Consider the following 26,189-nt stretch of genomic DNA (forward strand, 5'->3'; position numbering starts at 1 on the left):
AGCTGCAGTTCTGGGACGATGGCGGTTCCTTGCGCAGGTAGGCGTATGCGATAGTAACAGCAGCATGAGGCCGCCGAGTATTGCGATGGCTGGAAATCATCAGGAGCTTGCCACAAGCAGGCGCAAAGCACCCGCTCTTGAAAGCTGGCGACGCTCGAACGAAGCGGGAGCAATGTGTGGATCATCAACAAATGTGAGCAAGACCAGTTAGCATCAAAAACACGGCTGATAATCCCGGTGAGCGGTTGTCTTCGTGACTACTCTTAGGGAGCCCAGGGGCGCTGTAGTCGTTGCTGATGACATCTTTTGCGCAGTGGGTGATGGCGGTTCCTTGCGCAGGTAGGCATAGGCGATAGTAACAGCAGCACGATGCCGAGTATTGCGATGGCTGAAAATGAGCAGGAGCATGCCACAACCAGGCGCAAAACACCTGCTCTTAAAAGGTGGCGATGCTCGAACAGAGAGAGAACAGTGTGTGGATCATCTACAAATGTGAGCAGGACCAATTAGCATCAAAATGATATGAGTGAAAACAGCGCGAAAGAAGCCCGAAGGCGAAACGAAGAAGGGACAGGAAAGAGCGCTGAACTGGCAACTGAATTTTTATTGAGCGAAACTCGGACAATATATAGGAAGTCAGTGGCAAAGATAATCAGATGCAGTCAACGTCACATGGTGTCAAGAGCCATAAAAGCGAAAGAAGCATAACAGGGTGAACAAGCTAAAAGTCAACTGAATCTAACAAGGGATGACAAAAAAATAGATACACTTGATGACTATGAACAGTGAAAGTAACAAGGTGTAAAGAGCCATAAAAACGGATAAAACTTCAATAGCGGGTAACAAGGATAAAAGAGATAAAAAATGACGAAATGAAATTGTGAAAGTCATAAAAACTGGTTGAATATGACATCGTGGGGCTAAAAAAGTGCACAGACCTTAACAATAAAACGATGAAACAGAAAATACTGAATGATTGAAACACACATAGTCAGCAATAAAAACTTAGCAATGTAGTTCTCAAAAGGCAAGTTCACTCCCGTACAATGATTTTGACGCGTCACTGACATATTTCAAGCCCTTTCTTTTTATAAAGAAGGCTTCCTTTAACTCCCGGGCTACGCTGTCTCTACTTCTATCTAGAACGACAGTTTCGCGTAAACGAGGCATGCATTTGCATTTTTTGCAATGAAGCGCGAGATTGGAGCCGGTGCCGTTTTCAAGTGAACGCTCAAGATCGGTGCCGTTTCAGGTTGTATGGCCTTCCTAAGATACACAAAACCGATGTTCCAATGAGGCCTATCGTAGATTTCACCCGTTCACCCCTCTACAAGCTCTCCGGCTTCCTGCATCGCATACTTGCTCCGCTCGTCGGAAGAACCCCCATCAATGTGCGTCATTCTGCTGACTTTATAGAAAAAGTTCGAAACGCGCGTCTTGACGACTGTGACATGATGGTCTCTTCTGATGTCAAGTCGCTCTTCACCAGCGTTCCAATTGACTTAACAGTCGAGGTTTGAGCGGCAGCCCTGGAATGTGATGCCACTTTGCCTGGCAGGTCGCCCATCGATGTACCGGATCTCAGGCGACTCCTGCATTTCTGCCTGCGTAATAATAATAATAATAATAATAAATACTTTATTCACACCAAAGAAACAATACAAGACGCGGACGCGCCAAAGCCTCAATTGGGCTTGTAGGGCGCCGTCCGGCAGCAGCAACAACCTGTGTTACCAAACACAGGTAACACTTACTTTACTTTCGACCATGTGTTTTACAAACAAGTTCACGGCACAGCCATGGGCGCTTCAGTTTCTGTTACCGCTGCAAACCTAACAATGGAATGGCTGGAAAGCTGCGCACTAGATTCATTCAACCCACAACCAAAGATTTTTGTGCGGTACGTCGATGACTGTTTTTCTGTTATCAAGAAGGATGCTTTACTTGATTTCACAGCGCATCTTAACAGCATCGAAGGAGCCATCCAGTTCACAGTCGAACAAGAAGAGAATGGACAGCTTCCATTTTTGGACGTCTTAGTGAAACGAAGCCAAACCGCACTCTCATTCAAAGTGTACAGAAAGAGCACTCATACTGGCCGCTATCTTCACTTTAACTCCCTTCACCCAGCCTCTCACAAGAGATCAGTGGTTGCCTCGCTTTTTCGTCGAGCAGGCCGCATCTGCACAGAGCCAGAGGACGCCAAAGCCGACCGTCAAAGAGTTCGCAAGGACCTCTCCGAATGTGGCTACCCGTTGCCTTTCGTCAACGCTGTGGAACGCAAACTGTTGCGACCCTCGCGATCTGACTGTGTGGCCCAGCCGCCAAAAAACGTGCACCTGTGCCATATTTGCCCGGGATCAGCGAAACCTTGGCGCGCATCCTGCGTTCTTACGACGTCGAGGTGTCACATGTGCCGGCGAAGAAGTTGCGGCAGACTCTCGTCAACGTGAAAGACTGCCTGCCAAAGGAAAAGTTTCCGGGCGTAGTGTACAGTATACCGTGTAGAGACTGTCACCATGTGTATGTGGGTGAAAGTGGAAACTTAGTTAAAAGATTGAAACAACACCAGTATGATGTTGAAAACAAGAAAGCTTCGTCAAATGCACTCGCCGAACATTCTGAATGCAGGCAGCATGACATATGGACTGGGCACGGCGGCACTACCGGCATGCGGTGGAATAATCATTTTGCCTTCATTGTGCAGATGGTCATCGGAGCGCTGCCTCCGACCAGCGCCAGCATCAGCCTCTTGCCCGAGGAAAATGCCTTCGATCGCGGAATCACCACCGCCAAGTTCCACGTGCGAGACGCGCTGACACCGCATCTGGATGTTAACTGGCTACACCGATCGTCACCGGGCACATGCGCGGACCACTGCAAACACGGATCGCTACCAGCGCCACCGCAGATCAACAGTATATACTGCCTCCCCGAGCATCACGCTGTCACTGGGCACCGCGGCACTACCGGCATGCGGTGTAATAATCATTTTGCCTTCATTGTGCAGGTAAGAAAAGACTTTGGAAATTGTTACGGTTCAGATGACCGCTTTCTACTAGTGCTGCCGTGCCCGCAGCTTCAGAGTATAGTGCACGATACTACAGTGTTTCTTGGAAAATTGTTGCTTTTAGGAGGTGATGTGGAAACTAACCCTGGTCCTGAACTTGCGCAGATTGCAAAACAACTAAAGGACATTGCTTGCGACATAAAAGACATAAAAGAAAAACGACTCACAGAAATAGATAAGAAACTGGATGCATTGTCAGTGTTAGAAACCAAGATTACCTCTTGCCAGAATGAAGTTTTCCGCATGACTAAAATTATTGATACACTAGAAAGACGGATTGACGATTTGGAAAACCGGAGCAGAAGATCGAATCTAATAGTGTATGGCCTAGAAGAGGAGGATGAAGAGAACAGCGAAACCCTAGAGCAGGCTGTTAACAAAAAAATTATTCAAGATACTCTGGGGCTTGACCAGGTCGCCATCGAACGAATTCATAGATTAGGACGACCAGAGAGCAACAAGATCCGCCCGGTTATCTTTAAACTATTAGATTCGAGACAGAAGACAGCTATATTGAAGAACGGTCGGAAGCTAAAGGACACAAGATTCTGTATTGGCGAAGATTTTTCTCCCAGAATTCGTGAAATCAGGAAAAATCTTTGGGCGAGCACGAAAGAAGAACGTGAAAGAAAAGAAAAGGTGTCCTTGGCCTTCGATAAGTTATTCATCAACGGCCGTGCATATGTCTGGGACTATGAGAAGAATAATCGAGTACCTCTGAAGGAACATGATGGGAAGACCAACCAAGCACCTCTGGAAAAAAACTCTACCGATCTAAGCCCACCAATGACTCGACGGGGAGCACGGTCAAAGAATTGACGATTATCAACATCAATGCGAGAAGCGTTATAAATAAAATCGAATCCCTAGAGACTGTTCTGCTTGAGCACGAACCAGATATAGTTGCGATTACTGAAACCTGGCTCTCCCAAGATGTCAGCGACGATGAAATTGTTCCACCGAACTACGAAGTTCTCCGAAAGGATCGCGCCTCCCGCGGTGGTGGCGTGGCACTCATGATGCAAAAGCGCATCCCATTTGTCATGCTTCCTGAAGTAACCGGCGCTGAAGCGGTTTTCTGCAAAGTTATTTGCAACAACACCAACATTATAATTGGCAGCTTCTACAGAAGCCCTTCTTCTGGACACGAATGCTTATCGATAGTTCAAGATTTCCTCCAGCAATACTGTCGTAACTCACGAATCATTCTAATGGGCGATTTTAACCTACCAGATGTCGACTGGACTACCATGCATCACACTTCAATTATCTCCGACGCTGTAATTAATTTGATGCTAAACTTTAACCTCCATCAAATCGTTCTCGATCCTACACGTGTACAAGGCTCAACAAAAAACATTCTTGATTTGATTTTAATCAGTGACCATTTCCCCGTCCACCGTGTTACAACCCACGTCCTCGAAGGCATCTCAGACCATAAAATCCCAGTTTGTGAATTACCGCTGAAATGCACCATGACATGCCACTGTCCAACCACCGCCATAAAAAACTTTGCAAAGGCAGACGACGCAGCGATCCTAACTTATCTCGCCCATGAATTCGACAGCTTTGCCGAGAGCGCATCAGATAGATCTGCAAACATAGACGCTACATGGCTTATCTTTAAACGCGCTGCACAGTACTGTATGACTAACTTTGTCCCGCTCAAGATCAAACGCATCGCTAAAAATAACCCTTGGATCACTAGAGACGTCATTCACGCGCAGCGTCATGTAAAGAGGTTACGCAAAGCTATCAAGACCAAAGGTGGTAGTCATTTGAGGAAATCTAAGTTAACCAGTGCCGTTGAAAAGCTCGAGCAGGTCACGAAACAAGCGAAAGACTACTACTTCAATGTAACTTTCCCAAGTTTTTTGAGAAATAATCCACACAGGTCTTGGAGCCATTTTCGTGGCCGTAAAACGGTGCAGTCCGGTCTCTCTGTAGAAGATAAGGCCAATACTGCTAATATGTACAACGATTTCTTCTTTTCAGTCTTTACTAAAGATAACGGCACCATCCCCGGCTCCTGCAATTTGCCCCTGCTAAATATTGAACCTCTCAGAATTACCGATGACGGGATTTTCAATCTTCTGCTGAACCTAGATCCAAAAAAATCAACAGGTCCGGATGATATTCCAAATGCGTTTTTAAAAAGATATGCCGAATGGTGTAGCAAGTACCTTGGTATTATTTTTCGCAAGTCTATTTCATCATCAAGGCTGCCCAGAGACTGGAAAATGGCAAAGATCATACCTATTCATAAATCAGGGGACACTACCTCACCCTCAAACTATAGGCCAATCTCTCTTACAAGTACATCATGTAAAATTTTGGAACACATAATTTCGAAGCACATAACCTCATTCCTGGAGCGCAATAGTATATTGACACCCCATCAGCATGGATTCCGACGCGGGTTATCAACCGTTACTCAACTAACAGAGGTTGTACACGATCTAGCCCTTAATATTAATAACTGTAGCCAGACAGACATAATATTGCTGGATTTTTCAAAGGCATTCGACTCTGTATCACACAATAAGTTGCTAGGAAAACTAAAAACTGTTATCGGGGAAGGCGAACTACTATCTTGGTTAGAAGATTTTTTGTCAAATCGGTCTCAGTTTGTGGTTTTTGAGTATGTTTCATCCAAAACAGTTCCAGTAACGTCGGGCGTTCCTCAGGGATCAGTCCTTGGTCCATTGTTATTTCTGCTCTTCATCAATGACATAACTAATGACATTGATTGCAGCATTAAGCTCTTCGCAGATGACTGCATTCTTTACAAAACAATTAACAACCGCGAAGACCATCTGTCGTTAAACAGTTCTCTAAAAAAATAACAGAATGGTGTACCACGTGGCAAATGACAATAAACACTAAAAAATCCGTTTGTATGACAGTAACAAGAAAAAAATTTCCGTTTTGCTTTTCTTACTCAGTAAACGGCGTTCCATTAACGAAAACTAAACACCATAAGTATCTAGGTATTACGCTGTCTTCTGACCTAAGGTGGGACTCTCACATTGCTAATATCACGTCTACTGCTTTACGGAAACTTCTCTTTATCAGGAGACGCTTGCGGTCCGCACCAGTATCTTCTAAACTCCTGGCCTACAAAACCCTTGTAAGACCAGTCTTAGAATACGCGAACACAGTCTGGTTCCCCCAATCAATAACTAACATCACAAAACTTGAGGCTATACAACGCAAAGCCCTACGAATAATTCACGATAAATACAAGCGCACAGATTCCCCAACATTGCTTGCAGCTTCATCCGGTCTCCAAACACTATCCGCAAGAGCAAAACAAGCGCGCTTAAAATTTTTGTTTCAATTATTGCACGAGCAGTACAGGATAGATGTGCGAAAATACGTAACGTACTCACAATCGCCACCTTCACGGCACAAACATACGAACACACTAACCGAGTATGTGTGCCATAATGACACGTTTAAGCATTCCTTTTTCCCTCTCTCCATTAGTGAATAGAATCGCTTGGATCGTAACATCACCTGCACTCAATCCTTATCAAAATTCGTGTCACAGATAGAGCATTTGTCGTAATGCACAGTGGCGATGCAGCAACCGCGACCGCGAATCTAGGCAAGAAGACTCTAACTTGTCATGTACAGAGGGCAAAATGCATGTCTAGAACGGCCGAACTGCGTGCTCCCGGCCGCTCAGAGCTACGTGCGCGACGCCTAGCGATATAACGCCTGGTTCGAGACGACGGAGTGTGGGCACGCGTGGCCAAACTGATAGCGCGGCTGTCTTTTCGGGGCTCGCAGGCGGCCGCGTCTTCACCTCCTGCTTTTGTCGTTAGTAGCGCTGATTTGCGCTACCGTCTGCGAAAGGACATACGCGGCAGGGCGCACACCACTGAATTCTTTTTTTTTTTACATTCTTTTCGTGCGCTTGCAAAGCTCTAGCGAGGAGCAATTCACCGCATCACATACGCGCCGGTGTACTGCATCGTCATCGCGGCTACGAGCCTTAGATAAGGGAGCGAGGTTTGGCATTTTGGCGTTCTTCGGCAAATGCCAAAATAGGCATGTGATTATTGAAAGCATACTGGGGCCTCAGGTGAGGTGGCCGTCGTCGCACAAAAAGAAAGTAAAAAGAAAAGAAGTCAGTGGTGTGAGCCCTGCCGCGTATGTCATTTCGCAGACGGTAGCGCAAATCAGCGCTACTAACGACAAAAGCAGGAGGTGAAGACGCGGCCGCCTGCGAGACCCGAAAAGACAGGCCGCGCTATCAGTTTGGCCACGCATGCCCACACTCCGTCGTCTCGAACCAGGCGTTATATCGCTAGGCGTCGCGCACGTAGCTCTGAGCGGCCGGGAGCACGCAGTTCGGCCGTTCTAGACATGCATTTTGCCCTCTGTACGCGTTTTTGAGTGCATTCTGAAATTGCGCCTACCAGTGTCAAAGATCTGTTCTGTATAACCTTTTGCTATGGCCAATTCACTTTTCCCTACCTTTGCTTTTATGCCATGTTTGCTGCCTTTGAATAATATGTTTATATTTGTTTTCTTTTTGCACTGTACTAATTGCCCCTGCTATGGTCTTGCAATAAGACCAGCAGTATTGTAAATAAATAAAATAAATAAATAAATATATTGGAGCAATGCGCGCATTTTAAAAACCGAAAAGAATCTCAAAAGCCGCCTATATCTGGAATCCTTAATCATTCAGACAACCGAACACACTCTTAATCGCACTGACGGGGCACTTCCTAGTGCATACGCCCGCTGCCGAGGGCACATTTTAAGGCATAAATAGCCAGCCTTTTCACGTCTGTACCTTTTTGTGAACAAGGCTCCCGTGTGGGAGCCGAAACGTCGTTTAAAGTGTTCATTTTTATTTTGGTCGGTGTTCTGCCTTCTTCATGCTCGTGTTCCCTTAAACGTTCGTTCAAGCACCTTCCGGTTTGTCCAATATAAACTTTGTCGCAAGTAAGCGGAATCTGGTAGATCACCCCTTCCCTACACCTGACGAACATGTTGGCGTGCTTTACGCCACAGGTTTGCTCACTTGGTTTTTTGTTATTAATCCTATTACAGAACGTAGCTAACTTGCAATGGGCAGAAAACACTACGGGAAAATTATATTTATTGGCGACTTTTTTCAAATTATGTGCTACACGGTGGGAGTACGGGACTACGGCTGGTCTCACCCTCTTGTCGCTTTCCTGAGTAACATTTTTCTTCGTGCCTTTAACTTTCTGAAGCAAAGCTTCAGTCACTGCCGATATCACTGAATGCGGAAAACCTGCCTGTGGGTACCGTGCGGTCTGCAGTTGGAAACTTTCTTGCATACAATGCTCACATGATTTCATTAGAGCAGATCCTAATCCTGATGTGGCTATGGCTCGTTTCACTGTTTTTGAGTGAGCCGACTCGTAGGACAACAGCTCTTTTTGACTTCGAGGTTTGTACATCCAACAGAATCTGTCTCGTTCCAAGGAGAGTTCCAAGTCCAAAAACTGTAACTTGTTGTTCTGTGGCAATTCACAAGTGTATTACAAACCATGACTGAGTTCTTTAAATGCATCCATCAAAAAACATGAAAAACACGGCTGCAAATCCCGGTGAGCGCTTGTCTTCGTGGCTACTCTTAGGGAGCCCAGTTGTGCTGTAGTCGTTGCTGATGACATCTCGTGCGCAGCGGATGATGGCGGTTTCTTGCGCAGGTAGGTGTAGGCGATAGCAACAGCAGCACCAGATCGCCGAGTACTCGATGACTAATAATCAGCAGGAGCTTGCCACAGCCTGGCACAAAGCACCTGCTCTTGAAATGTAAGGATGGTCGAACAAAGGGAGAACAGTGTGTGGATCGTCTACAAATGTGAGCAAGACCACTTAGCATCTAAACCACGGTTCCTTCTCCTTCTGCCCCCGTAACCTCAGGCGTACCTCAGGGCTCTGTCCTAGGTCCTCTTTTCTTCTTAATATACATAAATGACTTGCCAGAACATCTATCATGCAATATCCGTTTATTCGCCGACGACTGCGTTATCTACCACTCAATAACTAACACTTCCGACCAAAAAGCCCTTCAGGATGATCTTAACCGCATTGAAAAATGGTGCGATGATTGGCTAATGACACTTAACCCTAACAAATGCAAGCTTATTTCGTTTCACCGCAGGCTTAATCCGTTGTCCTTTTCCTATAGAATTTCTAACAATCCAATAGAGCACATTCATTCATATAAATACTTAGGTATCACTGTGTGTCATGATCTAACTTGGCGGGAACATGTTACTAATGTTATTTCATCTGCAAACAGAACCCTTGGATATCTGAAGCGCCATTTACGTCACGCAACAAAAGAGGTAAAATTACTCGCTTACACATCATTGGTAAGACCAAAACTAGAATACGCATCCCCCATTTGGAGCCCCCATCAAGCATATCTAATCGATGCACTTGAAGCCGTGCAAAATCGCGCCGCCCGTTTCATTCACTCCCAATATTCATACGAAGTCAGTGTGTCATCCCTGAAATCACTGTCCAACTTACGAAGTCTTTCTTGCCGTCGTCGCGTCGCAACCCTATCTCTTTTTCATAAATTTTATTACAGCTCACTCGGCCATGAACCATACATCTGCGCACCTCCGCCGCGCATATCACATCGCACTGGTCACCCCCTTCAAGTTACTCGTCCACGTGCCCGTACCGTAACCTTTTCCACCTCCTTCTTTCCACGAGCCGCATCAGACTGGAACGGCCTCTCCCACTCCGCTGCGGCTATCACCTGCCCGTCACTCTTCAACGCCAACATTGAACTTCATATGTCATCGTGAAAAAATGTACCAATTTTTGATTAACCCACCCCTTATGTAATACCCCGAAAGGGGCCTTTAAGGTAAATAAATGAAATGAAAATGAAAAGGTTGCAAATCCCACCAAGTAGAGGGCTGAGTCGGGCTGGTTGGTTCATGTTGAATGGTACGGCAAAACACCAAGTGCTTGTCTTCGTGGCTACTCTTAGGGAACCCAGGGGCGCTGCAGTCGTTGCTGATGACATCTCTATCGCAGTGGATGATGGCGGTTCCTTGCGCAGGTAAGCATTGTCGGTAGTAACAGCAGCACGAGGCCGCCGAGTATTGCGATGACTGGAAATCAGCAGGATGTTACGTTTCGTCTTCATCGTGGGGAAGAAAACGGCATGCCTGCAGCGGAACGCCGACTGGCCCCGAGACGCGCGCTTGGTGAGCGCCTAGATTGCCCACAGAAGCCGTGTCCGTTTGCCCGGATGAAGTTTTGAGCGAGCGCTTCCCCTACACCAAGTGCGAACGCACGTTCGAACGCATAAAATGCGCGGGAACACCGCTCGTGGACATTCCGGCGTCTGCGCTACGTGGATGGCATCGTTCTCCCTCTCCCAGCGCGTGACGGAGGTGTGATCCCTCGGGAGTGTGTGTTTGTTTGTGATTGGGGCCACTGAACTTCCTTCCTCGGCAGGCCCGGCCCCCCACCTAGGGAACCTAGGGAAAGGGAACTCTTTAAAACCTCGGCAGCGGTACGGCCGAGGGGCTTTTTCATCTGATGATCTCATGATCTGCTGTCCTCATGCAGCGTTCCAGCAGTGAGCGTCTCGTTACCGAGCTCACTTGTAAATAATGTAAATTTTGCTGTATAAAGTTTTCTCTCCTTGTCTTTTCCCGCATCCTCGTCTCCGACCTGCTTCATTCCCTCTCCGGTGCCCGACCATGCTACCTTATCTTTAACAAGGAGCATGGCACAAGCAAGCGCAAAGCACCTGCTCTTGACAGGTGGCTATGCTCGAACAAAGCGAGAACAGTGTGTGAATCATCTACAAATGTGAGCAAGACCGGTTAGCATGAAATATACGGCTGCAATTCCCGGTTAGCGCTTGTCTTCGTGGGTACTCTAGGGAGCCCAGGGACGCTGTTGTCATTGCTGATGACATCTCTTGCGCAGAGGGTGATGGCGGTTCCTTGCGCAGGTAGGTGTAGGCGATAGCAACAACAGAACCAGGTCGCCGAGTATTGCGATGACTGAAAATCAGCAGGAGCATACCACAAGTAACGCGATGACTAGAAATCAGCAGGAGCATGCGGCAAGCAGGCGCAAGGCACCCGCTCTTGAAAATTGGCGATGCCCGAACAAAGTGAGAACAGTGTGTGGATCATCTAGAAATGTGAGCAAGGCCGGTTAGCATCAAAAACGCGGCTGCAAATCCCGGTGAGCGCTTGTCTTCGTGGGTACTCTTAGCGAGCCCAGGGACGCTGTAGTCGTTGATGATGACATTTCGTGCGCAGTGGGTGATGGCGGTTCCTTTCGCAGATAGGCGTAGGCGATAGCAACAGCAGCACTAGGCCGGCGAGTATTGCCAATGATTGGGAATCAGCGGGAGCATGCCATTAGAAGGCGCAAGGCACCTGCTCTGGAAAGATGGCCATACTCGAACGAAGCGGGAGCAATGTGTGGATCTCCTGCAAATGTGAGCAACACCAGTTAGCATGAAATACACGGCTGCAATTCCAGGTTAGCGCTTGTCTTCATGGGTACTTTTAGGGAATCCAGGGCCGCTGTATTCAGTGCTGAGGGCGTCTCCTGCACAGTGGCTGATGTTTCCTTGCGGAGGTCGTCGTAGGCGATAGTAGCAGCAGCACGAGGCCGCCGAGTATTCCCGATGATTCGAAATCTGGAGGAGCGTGCTACAAGCAGGCACAAAGCACCGGCTCTTGAAACGTTCCTTCGAACGGAGCGGAAACAGTGTGGGGATCACCTATAAAAGTGAGCAACACCAGTTAGCATCAAAAACACGCTGCAAATCCCCCAATAACGCCCGAAATTAATGCAAATAGTGCGCATTAATCAATAAAGCTTTATTGTTTCATGTTCAAACGCATCTCAAGATATCAATAGATTGTCAGGTATTCATGAATGATGTCTCTCTCTCCTTTTTTTCAAATTCTCTCCCGTGCTCCTGTTTGCCATTCTTTTCCTGACTGTTGGATTGAAATGTTGCACCTGACTGCTAGACAACCAATTTCTTTTTAAATGCGTGTGTATACCTTTGTTCACCATCTTAGACGTTTTTTACTAATGTTTACGTTTTATTTTTGTTTGGCTTGTTGCTTTACGTTAACCTTGGTTCGAGTTTCTGTCATCTAACTCAAGAAGTCACTGGTCTAATTTATCAGGTTCCTCATTATTGGTTTTTACTAATGTTTACTTTTTTTACTTTACTGGTTTCTTTATGTTCGCCTTGGTTCGATGTTGTGTAATGTAACTCAAAAGGGTAGTAGTTGAATTTTTCAGGTTCCTCATTATTGTTCGCCCATCTGCTATGGTCTCAGATGGAACTGCTGGTATTGGATATTCCCGCGTATTGGTGACTGCATTCCAGCGATCAGGGAAACAGCTTCGATGGCTTCCAAATGTGTCTTTTTATTTGTTCTCTCTTCGGCTCACAAAGAACACCATGACTCAGCGGTGGCGTAGCGACTGGCATGCTCGGCGGTCATCGAACAGAATGCGCGCCGCTCTCGGCCGTGCTCTTTTGAGCTGATAGCAAAGTTTCGAGACAAAGCTTGGAAAATTTACTATAACAATCTGGAACAGTGTAGAATCGGTTCCGTCTGGATGCGATCAATCGAGATATATCTAGGCGAGTCTTGGATCACAAAGACAGGGATAAAGCGGTGCGCCGGCGGCTAAGAAAAATGAACAAACAATACAAAGATTTGCGACGCTACTACACTCTCAAAAAAGCATGAACCCGATGCTTCAAAACACATGGCGACTACAAACAATTAAAAATGGTTTGGAGAAAATTATACACTCAGTGTGGAAACACAGCGTCCTTTAGAGCGTATATATGGTTCTAGGCAGACATGGACAACTTCTGGGCGTACGCGGCGTCGCTGGGATGCAGTCCTTTTGTCAGGGACGACTTCATAGTCAATAATAAGTCAATAATAAGTCAATAAGTTTATTTTCCACTTTCAACTGGAGGGTTTCCTGGCTAAAAGCTGCCTGGGCAGCTTGACTGGGTCCAGGAAACCCCTACAAGCAGTAGCACACGAGCGGCACAAGAAATTTACAAAAACCAGTAACACATAAAGTAGTAGATTAAATACAAAAAACAATCGACACATATATACATTGACTAGAATAATAAAAATAGAAAAGAAGAAAAAAAAAGAAAGATGAGAACACTGAAAATGGTCATATATATTGCTACGGGTCGACTCAGAGAAGATGAGGCCGACGAAGTGAGAGGGCGCTTGGCGCGTGCTCGGGCTCCGAATCCTGGACGGTGGCCTGTGTTTTGGCATCCGGTGCGCCCTGTGCTTGTGTTCTGTTCAGCGTGAGTGCACCAGTGTTCTTCGTGGCGTGAACGCCTCCTGCCACGTAACATCTTGGTGGAGGTGAGGACTTTCCCCTTCCTCTCGTTCTGGACTATCCCAACACGGAGCTTCGCAGCGGTCGCTACACCGGGACCGCTACAATGACGAAGCCCGGTGACTCGCCAAGTGCCACTGCCACTACATTCATGGTCATGGCTCATCCCCGTGACCCCGACATCTTTTCCGGTGCCTCAACTGAAAACGTCGAGAGATGGATCTCCATGTACGAACGTGTCAGCACCCATAACAGGTGGGACACCACCGTCATGCTGGCAAACGTAATTTTCTATTTATCTGGCACAGCAAGGCAATGGTACGACACCAACGAGGACGAACTAACGAGTTGGGACATCTTCAAGGAAAAGCTTCGCGCTCTGTTCGGACCTCCGGATGCTTCGAAGCTCGCAACCCAAAAACACCTTGAGTCGCGTGCTCAGTCCTCCAGTGAAGGTTACGTCACGTACATACAAGACGTCCTTGCCTTATGCCACCAGGTTGACACCTCCATGTCGGAAAACAAAAAGGTGGGCCACATCCTGAAGGGGATCGCGGACGACGCTTTCCATTTGCTTCTGTGCAAAGGAGGTGATACCGTGGATGCCGTTATTAAGGAGTGCCGTCTCTTCGAGCAAGTCAAGAGCCGGCGCATATTTCCACAGTTTGAACGACTTCCCCATACGGCCGCCACATCTACGTGTGTTTTGCAGCAGCCACCACCTAGCCCACCTCCCACTTCGCCCCTCAATATCACCGACGCAGTCACCCGGATCGTTCGCCGCGAAATGGAGGCCTGTGCACCTGCGGCCCCTCAACCTACCACCCCCAGTCACCCCTTGCCCGATGTCTCCCTCATTCAAGCCGTCGTGCGAGAGGAACTCGCAAATTTGGACCTCTCACATGCTATCTGTTCCGTCGGGAACTCTAGCGTCCGACCACCAACCAGGAATGTTTTCCGTCCAAGGGCTCCGTACTTTCGTCGCTACCGTAATCCAGCAGAGTGGCGGACGCCTGATGATCGCCCAATATGTTTCAATTGTTCCTGTGTCGGCCACATTTCCCGGCACTGCCGCAATAGATGGTTTCCGACTCCTCGCACCGAGCTTTCCTATGCCAACCGTTCAGATATGCCCCCCCGTTTTCCGCCCCGACCACCTCATGACCAATCAGATTCGGCCAATGATCTCGCCAGCTCCCGACCACGTCGTTCTTCCCGCCCTCCATCTCCCCGAGGCCGGCGTTTCCGATCCCCGCAGCACCTTCGATCCTCGGCAGCCTCATACGACCGCTCTGACTTGGAAAACTAGCTGATGCAGCTCCCGGAGGTGACGCTGCATCCCCGACCAGGCCCACAAATCCTCTACAGACCTCCCACTTGAACCAACTAGACGTTTGTGTTGATGGTGTCCCCGTGCGTGCGCTTATCGACACTGGTGCGCATATCTCTGTCATGAGTGCACAACTTCGTCGTCGTTTACGTAAAGTTCTCACGCCGGCTCGGTCTCGAGTGCGTGTCGCGGACGGTGGAACAGTTAGTGTTGACGGACTCTGCACTGCACGCGTTAGTGTTGCCGGCCATGACCTTCCGGTGCAGTTCACTGTTTTGAACCCTTGTGCTCATGACCTCATCCTCGGCCTCGATTTCCTGTCAGAACACTCAGCCCTGATCGACTGCTCGCAAGGCGTCCTACACCTCGATCTCCCAACCATCGATCCTGAACCCTTGCATTCTCCCCGACTGTATTCGCCCGACCAAGTTTCTCTGCCCTCACTAGCCGCCTTATTCGTTACCCTACGTCCTACCTCATCAGTGGCCGATGGTGACTACTTAGTCGCCCCTATTTCAGATGTCTTGCTGCACCGCAACGTTGCACTTCCCCATACTGTCGCTACAATCAGGGGAAACAGCGTGTCACTACCGTTAATTAATTTCAGCTATTCAGCCCAAGTCCTTCCACCTGGCATATGCGTGGCAACGTTCTCCCCTATTGGCTCCTGCCCAGTTGCCCCATTGGACCCTGCCCATGCATCAGCTCCTGCAGATCCTGTTCACGCTCCTACTTCGACTGACGCGATCACGGCAATGATGCCCTCCGATTTGCTCCCTGCTCAATCTTGTCAGTTGCGTGCGCTTCTCGAGTCCTATTCCGACATCTTCGACCTCCATAACAGCGCCCTTGGCCAAGCTCTTACCGTTACGCACCGCATCGACACCGGCGACGCTCCTCCGATCCGCCGCCGACCATACCGGGTCTCCCATGCAGAACGACAGGTAATCCAGGCGGAAGTGGCAAAAATGCTGGAGAATAACATCATTGAGCCCTCTCACAGTCCTTGGGCTTCGCCCGTCGTCATGGTCAAGAAGAAAGATGGCTCGTGGCGCTTCTGTGTGGATTACCGTCACCTGAACAAGATCACTAAAAAAGATTTCTATCCGCTTCCTCGAATCGACGATGCCTTAGACTGCCTCTACGGAGCCAAATTCTTCTCCTCCATAGACCTACGCTCTGGCTATTGGCAAATTGCTGTGGATGACCAGGATCGGGAGAAGACTGCTTTTGTTACTCCTGATGGATTATATCAGTTTAAGGTTATGCCTTTCGGCTTATGTAACGCCCCAGCCACTTTCGAGCGCATGATGGACTCCTTGCTGCAAGGATTTAAGTGGTCCACTTGCCTCTGCTATTTAGACGATGTAATTGTGTTTTCTCCCTCGTTTTCGTCCCACATGGACCACCTCTCACAAGTTCTTTCCCTCTTCCGTCATGCCGGGCTGCAGCTCAACTCTTCAAAATGCCGTTTCGCGCGTCGTCAGCTCACTATACTAGGCCATGTCGTCGATGCTACAGGGGTTCGTCCCGATCCAGACAAGATCCGAGCAGTAAAGGACTTCCCAGTACCCCGTACGAGCAACGACGTTCGAAGGTTTTTGGGTCTTTGTTCTTACTTTCGTAGATTTATTCAAGATTTTGCCGACATTGCTCAGCCGCTCACCGATCTTCTTAAAAAGGATGTCAGTTTTTCCTGGGGGTCCTCTCAAGACCACGCCTTTGCCCACCTTATAAGGAAGCTTACCACTGCACCGGTCTTGGCACACTTTGATGTGTCAGCTCCTACGGAAGTCCGTACTGATGCTAGTGGCCATGGAATCGGGGCAATCCTTTCCCAGCGTCAATCCGGCACACATCGCGTAATTGCCTATGCTAGCCGCCTCCTATCCCCTTCCGAGAGGAACTACTCCATTACCGAAAGAGAGTGCTTGGCCCTCGTCTGGGCTGTTGGCAAATTTCGACCCTACCTATATGGCAGGCCATTCACAGTTGTTACAGATCATCACGCACTCTGCTGGCTCTCTTCTCTGAAGGATCCTATCGGTCGCCTCGGTCGTTGGGCGCTACGACTCCAAGAATATGACTACGTTGTGATCTACAAGTCCGGACGGTTGCACAAAGATGCCGACTGCCTCTCTCGTTACCCTGTTGCCCACACTAATACTGTGACGAGCGCAAGCGCTATTGACCTGTTCTCTCTATCGCCGTGTACAACTATCGGCGAAGAACAGCGTCGGGATGCGGAGCTTCTCTCCATCATCGATCGCCTAACGTCCGCCCACACCGACCCTTCACTGAACCGCTTTGCTCTCGTTGATGGTATTTTATACCGCCGGAATCTTCAACCAACTGGTCCTGACCTTCTCCTCGTCGTCCCGAAGCACTTACGAACAGTCGTTCTCCACGAACTCCATGACCTCCCGACTGCTGGCCATCTAGGCGTTACTCGCACGTACGACCGCATCCGCCGTCGGTTCTTCTGGCCTGGCCTCTACCGCTCAGTGCGCCGTTACGTTGGTTCTTGCGATGAGTGTCAGCGTCGCAAGCGCCCTGCATCTGCTCCCGCTGGCTATCTTCAGCCCATTGACATCCCTCCGGAGCCGTTCTACCGTGTCGGCTTGGATCTTCTGGGCCCCTTTCCTGAGTCCACTTCTGGGAACAGATGGGTTGCAGTAGCCACAGACTATGCCACCCGGTACGCGATAACACGTGCGCTCCCCACGAGTACTTCCGCTGATGTCGCCGACTTTCTTCTTCAGGATGTCATTCTTCATCATGGAGCACCCCACCAACTGCTCACCGACCGAGGCCGCACCTTCCTTTCAGCAGTGGTAAACGACATTCTTCGCGCGTGCTCAACTAAGCACAAGTTGACGACCGCTTACCACCCCCAAACTAATGGCCTCACTGAGCGACTCAATCGCACGCTTACCGACATGCTCGCCATGTACGTCTCCTCTGATCACCGAGACTGGGACGTCGCACTCCCATACGTTACATTTGCATATAATTCATCCCGCCACGACACTGCCGGCTACTCTCCGTTTTACCTCCTGTACGGCCGCGAGCCTCAACTGCCGCTTGACACATTGTATCGAACATCTCGTCCCCCACATTCTGAATACGCCCGTGAAGCCATTGCCCATGCCGACCATGCTCGCCAAGTCGCCCGTTCCCGCTTGCAAGCCTCCCAAGCTTCTCAGCAACAGCACTATAACCGCCGCCACCTGGTCAGTGCCTTCTTGCCTGGGTCCCTTGTATTGCTCTGGGTGCCTTCTCGCCGTGTAGGGCTCTCGGAAAAGCTTCTTTCTCGATATGTGGGCCCGTATCATGTGCTGCGCCAAGTCACAGCCGTCACATACGAGATTGAGCCTGCCTTCCCAGAGTGCACTTCCCGTACTCCACCCTCCGATATTGTGCACGTGTCGCGCCTCAAGCCCTACCACCTACCTTCTTCTGACACTCGCTAAGCAGCACCGCGACGGTGCTTTTGCGCCCGGGGGTCATGCTACGGGTCGACTCAGAGAAGATGAGGCCGACGAAGTGAGAGGGCGCTTGGCGCGTGCTCGGGCTCCGAATCCTGGACGGTGGCCTGTGTTTTGGCATCCGGTGCGCCCTGTGCTTGTGTTCTGTTCAGCGTGAGTGCACCAGTGTTCTTCGTGGCGTGAACGCCTCCTGCCACGTAACAATATGGTGAGGGGAAAAGTAGATTAACACTCAATCAAACGTTCAAAAAATCAAGAAGTGGAGGCATGGAATGGCATATGAACAAAATATTTCCGCAGCTCAGCTTTTTTATACCCCATTGTGTGTTGATATGTGTTTAAAACATCGGGAAGATTATAAGACAACCTTTTTAATTTATAATCGGTGCGAAAACGTCGTATGTTCCATGAGTTAGTACTTCTTGTATGTATGTTAGCACGACGCGTGTGCAAAGATGATAGGGCCGTGTAAAAATTGACGATTGATGCCGTGGAAAAATACATTTTTTGCAGTAACTTAAAGTTATATAAAACATCAACGCGAACAATGTTATGTGCTTGGAAGGCGTATTTGGTGGTTGTCATGTTATCAATATTGGCGATTATTCGAACAATTTTCTTTTGCAATACTAAAAGCTTATTTATGTTATTTTTAGTCATTGTGGCCCATACTAAGCTACAGTAGTTAAGGTGAGAAAAAATAATGCATAATAAATTTGCAATTTACATTTCAAAGGTAAGGTGTCACGGCATCGCGAAGGGGCCCCGCAAACAGAAGAGAGTTTTTTGCAGAGGTGCTCGACGTGGGCATCCCAGTTTGAATTACATGAAAAATACACTCCAAGGATCTTGTGGTCTTCAACAAATTCTATTTGTTGGTTTTCAAAGTTGAGCATGCAGCTGGGTGCTATCGGTTTGTTTCTAGCGCGAAATATTATAGCCTTGGACTTTGTAGGATTTATCTTTAATCTTTTCATCATTGACCACGTAGATAATTTATTGAGTGTGTCATTACATTTCACAATTAAATCGTTAAGGTTAGGGCCTGACAGAAGTATTGTGCTATCATCGGCGTATATTACAAAATCAATGGAAGGGTCTATACTAACAATGTCATTTATGTACGCATTAAACAAAGGAGGTCCCAGTACGCTTCCTTGTGGGACACCACAGCTGATAGGCAAAAGGGAAGAAAATTCGTTTTTTGGCAGTAGCGTCGAGTTCACCTAGCCGACGAAGAACCTAGCACGTACTGAAATAGCAGCGCAAAAGATTGTCACTCAATCCGCGGCGGTTGAATGGGCGTCCAAGCCCAGACTCGGCCTCCTGGCTGGTATTCGCGTTGCGTCTTCGTAGGTTGTAGCGCCTGGCGTCGGTCCGCTGCTGGTCTTTGATGCGTAATCGGACAAGTCCACGGGCTTCTGCGTGTTGAAGTCAGGCGGCGACGTCGACGGTATCTTCTTCGGTAACATTGGGCAGCATGACGTCTAGTATGGTGGTGGCCTCCCTGTCATGGACGAGCCTAAAAGACGTCATCTGGGTGGTCTCCTGCACTGCGGTGCTGTAGGCGAAGATGATGTAAGGTAGGATGACGTCCCAGGTCTTGTGATCGGTATGGACATACAGGGCTAGCATATCAGCAATGGTTTTGTTCAGGCGCTCGGTCCGTCCGTTGGTCTGCGGGTGGTATGCAGTTGTCCTCCGGTGGCTGGTTTCGCAGTAATGCAGAATGGCTTGCGTCAGTGCCGCCGTGAATGCTGTTCCTCTACCCGTGATGAGCAGATCGAGGGCGCCGTGTCGCATAAGAATGCACTCCACGAAAAATCTGTCAACTTCTGTTCCGTTCGCTATGGCTTTTGCCTCGGCGTAGCGCGTCAAGTAGATGTCGCTTTAATGATCCCCTTATTTCGTGACGTTGACTTCGGGAAAGGGCTAAGCAAATTCATGCCGATCTGCTTAAAGGGCTTTGCGGAGGGTTCAATGGGATTCAGAAATACAGCTGGTCGGGTTGGAGAGGTCTTTCGTCGCTGACAATCTGGGCAGGTTTTTACATAATATGCGACATCGGCAGACAGTTGGGGCTAGTAATACTTATTTTGTACGCGGCGGAGGGTGCAAGAAAGGCCGAGGTGTCCAGCTGTCGGCTCGTCGTGTGAATCCTAAAGAACTTCTCTGCGCATACTTGAAGGTGCAACAAGTATGTAGGCGTTTTTGTTTGCTGCAAAGTTCTTCGTGGGGACATCATTCTGTACATACAACGAAGACAATCCTCGCTTGAAGCAGGCGGGAGTGAAGAAACCTTGCCTTTCAAGTATTCGATGAGCTGTTTAAATCTGTGTCTGAGCGATGCTGCCGTGCAAAAGAGCTTGAGCTGTTGGGCCCAATGAAGGCGTCCTCATCGTCGTCCGGCGGGAGTGCATCTACAGGGGCTCGTGACAGGCATTGAATAGGTTGGGGCAACCGAAAAGGAAATAAAAAAATAATAGGCCCCTGCCTGCACCGTTTACACACAACAGGCTTAACCCAATTGAAAAATAAAAGAGGAGGCCCGTAGGCAAGTTGTAATTTGACCACCCGTGGGTGGAAAAATAAAATATTAGGGAAAATGCTACATTAGCGACCCACAGCCGAGAGAGCGGGCCCGGGGAGGCTCCCCTGACCTCCCCTGGGAAGTAGCGGAAAGGGAAATGGGACGTGGGAAGGGAATGGGGACAGCGAGTTTTTTGCTCTGATCCTTCAGTTATCTCGACTCCATTACTGGCCCGCCTGGCCAGGGCAGGGAGAGCATCGATATTGCCCAATGGTGCGGCCCCACTCACGGGATGCCCGACCACCCACCATACGCAACGGGCTCCGACCGTCGGAGACAGGAAAACCTAACACGGAGTCAGTAGCTACCTGGGGCTCCTCATCGCACACTAGAAGGCCTTTCACATCTGCCGGCTACTAGCCGTCGAAGGTTTTTCGCGGTTTTTCGGACACCGGAAGTATGTGTGATAGTCCCGAGCCAGTGGAGGTCCAGAACGTCAACGGCCTCGCGGCCTCAGAACTGGTCGCTCCGGGGAGTCCATCTGTGCTTCCTCCAACCATCCATGCACTTATTTCCTCTCCTAGCTTACTCTTCTCCTACTGAGGAGAGAGTGTTCAAGGCTGGGCGACCGGGCCACTAACCAAGAACGTGGCTTAGGATGAGATGACCCGGGCCTACTCCACCGGTACTCCACACATCTTCGGTTTTCGCCAGACTCTTACGAGGCAGTACTAAGCCCTCATCCCCCGGCATCCCGCAGGCGGTTAAGCCTGCGGCCGGCCGTAAGGCAGCTTCCCCGAGGCGGCGGTTCCTCAGAGCCTGGCCACTATGAACCCCCGCGCGGACCTGGTTTCTCCGTAACCAGAAACCGACGCGTCGGTAGCCAGACTTGCACGCCCCCGCGCGCAGAGGAAGGAAGGTAGCATGTATTTGAAAACCTTTTGGCGTTTTGACATGCCTTCCGGGCCGGATTTCATGGGTCCAACCTGAGTATAAACCCAGGCCTGCCTCCGCTCAGGCATCGGACCTCACGTGCACGACTGGCCCTCACAGTCGTCTGGGAGTCGCTGCCACTCCCATTGGGGGTTTGCATCCCCAGAGGATGGGTCCCGGCCATCCCATCCCCACTGCTGGCATTGCACCGAAACAAAGCCTAGTAGCCGAAACCACACCGGCCCGTATTCGGTGGCGGGGGGGGCCACGAGCAGGCTGAACAGTCAGATTTCCCCCCCTCGTGACAGGCAGTCGGCGTCAGAGTGCTTGCGTCCGGACTTGGAAACGACGGTTACATCAAACTCCTGGAGCCGCAGGCTCCATCGAGCGAGGCGGCCGGAGGGCTCCTTCAATCTGGCGAGCCAGCACAGTTCCTGGTGATCGCTGACCACCTTGAACGGTCGTCCTTACAGGTAGGGGCAAAATTTCGACTTAGCCGACATGGTGGCAAACCGCTCCTTCTCATTATTTTTCACAGCGCAAGGGACAAAGGGTGCGACAAGTTCACAGACACGGCGCTGAACTTACAATTGGTTTTATTGAGGCGATTTTCACTTCTTAAATACAGTGGCAACGAATCTCAAATGAAAAAAAAACACAGATGGGCAAAATGTAGAGAATGACATTTCCTGAGCAAGGGCTACAGTGACAAGACCATCTGCGCACGTTTTTCTACTGTCATCAAGAAAACGCAGTTCTTTTGCAGACCGAGCTAATGAGGCAACGCTTACGCATTCATCTTTGAATCTATGGATTTCATAGGCTTCAATGATTTAACGGGTCTGACAGCCCGCGGCACTGACTGAAAATTGGATAACATGGTGCTTTCTTCATGGTAGAGAGAGGGTGCGGTAGATGGTCCTTGGCGATCACAAAATGAACGAGGGGAAAACCTCAGGTTGCTAGAGCCAACGTTTCGACAAGGGGACTTGTCTTCGTCTGGGCAAAGCGTTCATCATCGGCAGGGATTATATAGGGCCTTCGCTCCGAGGAGGAAGGCCCCGGGGGTGGGGAAGGAAAGTGGTGTGGGAGGGGATGCGTGTCAGGAAGGGGAGGGAGGTGAATCATCATTCGCTAGGCTGCAATAGTGCAACAACCTATATCCGGGGGGTGTGCAATGAACAAAAGGCTTTGAAGGGGCTGCGACGGGGGGGGGGGAGGCGCTGGGTGAACCTGCAAAACTCAGATAATAATAATAATAATAATAATAATAGAGATTTATTCATCAAAACGATGAAAAGGGCCGAGGAAAAAAGCCGGCAAGGCTTGACGAGCCCTCGGCCCCTTCACATACAAAGGCATCAGGGGAACAAAGAATACATATTGTGCAACAGTATCACAATAACAAAAATAGTACTACAAACTTTTGATGCAAACATTGAATAAAAAGGAAAAATGAAAAGATTATAAAACCAGACTAATTTTTGAAACACAGGAAATGTTTACAAAGGTCACGGATCGGCGTACTAATTATGTCAATATTTTTATGATGTAACGTGTTTAGGTGTTTAGGCAGCTGGAAGGCAATCATTTGTAAACCGTAGTTTGTTCTTGGAGTTTTAGTCTGCCACGGGGAGTGTTGTCTAGTGTTATGCAGCTTCTCGCTCGGTGTTAGGCAGGCCAGTGTCCCCAAATAATCAATATGACGAAGTAGCTCCTTTTTATACCTAGAAAGCAGTTGAAAACTATAGATGTCAAAAATTTTCATAATACATGCATCTTCAAAGTACTGGCTTGTATGCTGGTTGAAACTAAGCTGGAATATGCACCTTATCGCTTTCTTTTGAAGTAGATAAATTTTGTCAAGATTATTCAGAGTGGTCATGCCCCAGACAAGGTGACAATAATTCAAATGAGACAAAAACAAAGATTTGTATATGAGCTCCTTAATCCTCGCAGGAAGCATTGTTTTCAGGCGATATAGGTGTCCTACGACTCGAGCGAGTTTAGGCAAGATAGTATCTACATGATGGTCCCATGACATTGTTTCGTGAAAGACGACTCCAAGTGTTTTAAATTTGTCTACTATCTCAATCTCCTCTGAATTAAGTAGTAGCTTTTTATTTGTATACAGAAGTTTATTCCGTGGTCGGAAGATAACAGCCTTGCTTTTATTCACATTTATTTTTAACCCATTTAGTTCTGTCCAGGTGTTTAGTTGGCATAAAATATTGTTTCCTTTGTCTATCAGGGAATCGCAGTCATTCGTTGAGAGGAAAATACTTGTGTCGTCTGCATAAATAAAAAACGATGCTTGGTCGGTGATGTTTACTATGTCGTTAATAAATAAGTTGAAGAGCAAAGGCCCCAATATGCTACCCTGTGGCACTCCACATTTTATATTCTTTAAAGAAGACTCAATACCATTAATGCTTGTATATTGTGCACGATTAGAAAGATAAGAGTTTAAAAGTTGCAGAGGAAGACCTCTAATTCCATACATTTCAAGCTTTCTAATCAGCAGTTCGTGATTTAGAGAATCAAAAGCTTTTTTGAAATCTACGAAGATAGCTAGCACGATATGTTTCTTTTCAAAACTGTTTAGGATATATTCTTTCTCGTGAAGAAGCGCAAGCTCAGTGGATTTATTCTTCCGAAATCCAAACTGCCATCCTGTTATAATATCATTTTTTTCTATGAATTTTTGCAGTCGAGAGAAGATAAGCTTTTCTAAACCTTTAGAAAAGACAGGGAGCAAAGAAATAGGTCTGTAATTTCCAAGGGAGTTCTTGTCACCTTTCTTGTAAATAACTACTACTTTAGCCACCTGCATTTTATTTGGAAATATGCCATTTAAAAAACATAAGTTGAATAAATAACTTAGTGGCGATGATAATATGTCTATAACAAACTTAATTGGCTTGACCTGGATATCGTCCGCATCACAGGCCGAACTATTAGAAAGTTCCAAAAATGCCGACACAACCTCAGCCTCAGAAACAGAATGAAGGAACAAGCTATTTTCTAAGCGATCATTAATGTAGGGGTAGTCAATATTGCCACAAGGCATGCTTGTGACATCTGTGAAAAAGCTGTTAAAAGCGTTCGACACAGCGGCACCCGTGAGGACATTATCGCCACATGTTATGGTTTCAATGGCGCCTTCCTTTCTCAAGGGCTTCAACAGCGAATTAAGTTTTTTCCATAGCAGGTCTGAATTATTACCACATCCTTCAAAATATTCACAGAAATATCGATCTCTAGCAAGCCTAATATCTTTGTTTAGCTTATTTCGATAGGCTTTAAATGTTGAAAACACTTCAGGATCCCTACATTTGATAAAGTTATTGTATATTTTGTTTTTTTCCTTTATTCGCTTTAATAAATCACGTGTAATCCATGGTTTTCTTATACGTGTGGATTGCCTTTTGGTTACATATGGAAAATGCTTTGCGTACACTTTTTTCACAGTATCAATAAACAATTCATAGGCAACGTTGCAGATAAAAGGATTAGTCAGCGTGGTACAGGGAAATGAGAACAAGGAAAAAAAAGGGGGGGGGGGGGCTGGCACTGGAAGGAGAAAGGAAGGGGGGCATTTCCAAGGAAGGACAAGGCAGGGGGGGGGGGGAATGGCTCGTGTTCAGAGAAAGCCAAAAAGTGGGAGCGGAGGGTGTAACAGGAGTGTCATGGTTTCCGAGAACTGGTAGCAGGGGATTAGGAGAAAAAAAAAAGGTGAACAAAGGGAGAGGGTGACAAGGCCGGAAATGGGGTGGAAGATATGACGTGGGAAGGGTGCAAAGAGCGACAATATACTTATGTGAGGTTCTAGGAAATAGTCTGACCACGTGCAAGACATTTGTTAATTTAAAATTATGCTGACCCTGGAATGTACCTGAGAGATTCCAGGTTTCCTCTGGACATGTTGATCCCTGTTGGTTGCAGTGTTTTAAATTTGTGGATTAGGAATGCTTCTCTGTATTTTCTGTCCCTAGTCGATTTGAAGCCTGACTGAAGAATGAACAATTTGAGTTCGTCGAATTTGTGATGGCGTTCATTAAAATGGGTCCACACTGCCTTCTGTTCATTCCGTGTTGTGTCAGCCCGGTGCCCGTTTAATCTGGCACTCACTGTTTGTCCGGTTTCTCCGATATATTGTTTCTGGCAGTAGGAGCACTGGAGCATGTAGATAATATTGGACGATGTGCAGTCAAAACTGGTCTTTATATCGAAACTGAAATCGCTTGCCGTACTTTTAACCGTAGTGTCACTTTGTAAATGTTTGCATGTCTTGCATCTGGGTCGAGAGCATGAAGTTACTGTCGGTGGTGGTTTCTTACCGAGTCTAGCATGCACCAGGATGTCCCTCAGGTTTGTGTTGCGTCTGTATGTTACCCTTGGTGCGTCGGGAAATATTTTCTTGAGACGGTCGTTACCAGTTAAAATGGG

At 48.0% G+C, this 26,189-nt stretch overlaps 1 protein-coding gene and 1 pseudogene across 1 annotated transcript in view; both read left to right on the forward strand.

The window, feature by feature from the left end:
* The window catches only part of LOC149327750 (calcium-activated chloride channel regulator 1-like), an 884,343-nt gene that overhangs the window by 560,668 nt on the left and 297,486 nt on the right, over positions 1 to 26,189 (forward strand). The gene's annotated exons all lie outside the window — the stretch shown is intronic.
* On the forward strand, positions 1,839 to 10,674 carry LOC149327760 (uncharacterized; annotated as a pseudogene).

This window comes from Amblyomma mixtum, chromosome 10 (genome assembly GCF_055824585.1).
Source record: "Amblyomma mixtum isolate Tamu chromosome 10, ASM5582458v1, whole genome shotgun sequence".
NCBI lineage: Eukaryota > Metazoa > Arthropoda > Arachnida > Ixodida > Ixodidae > Amblyomma > Amblyomma mixtum.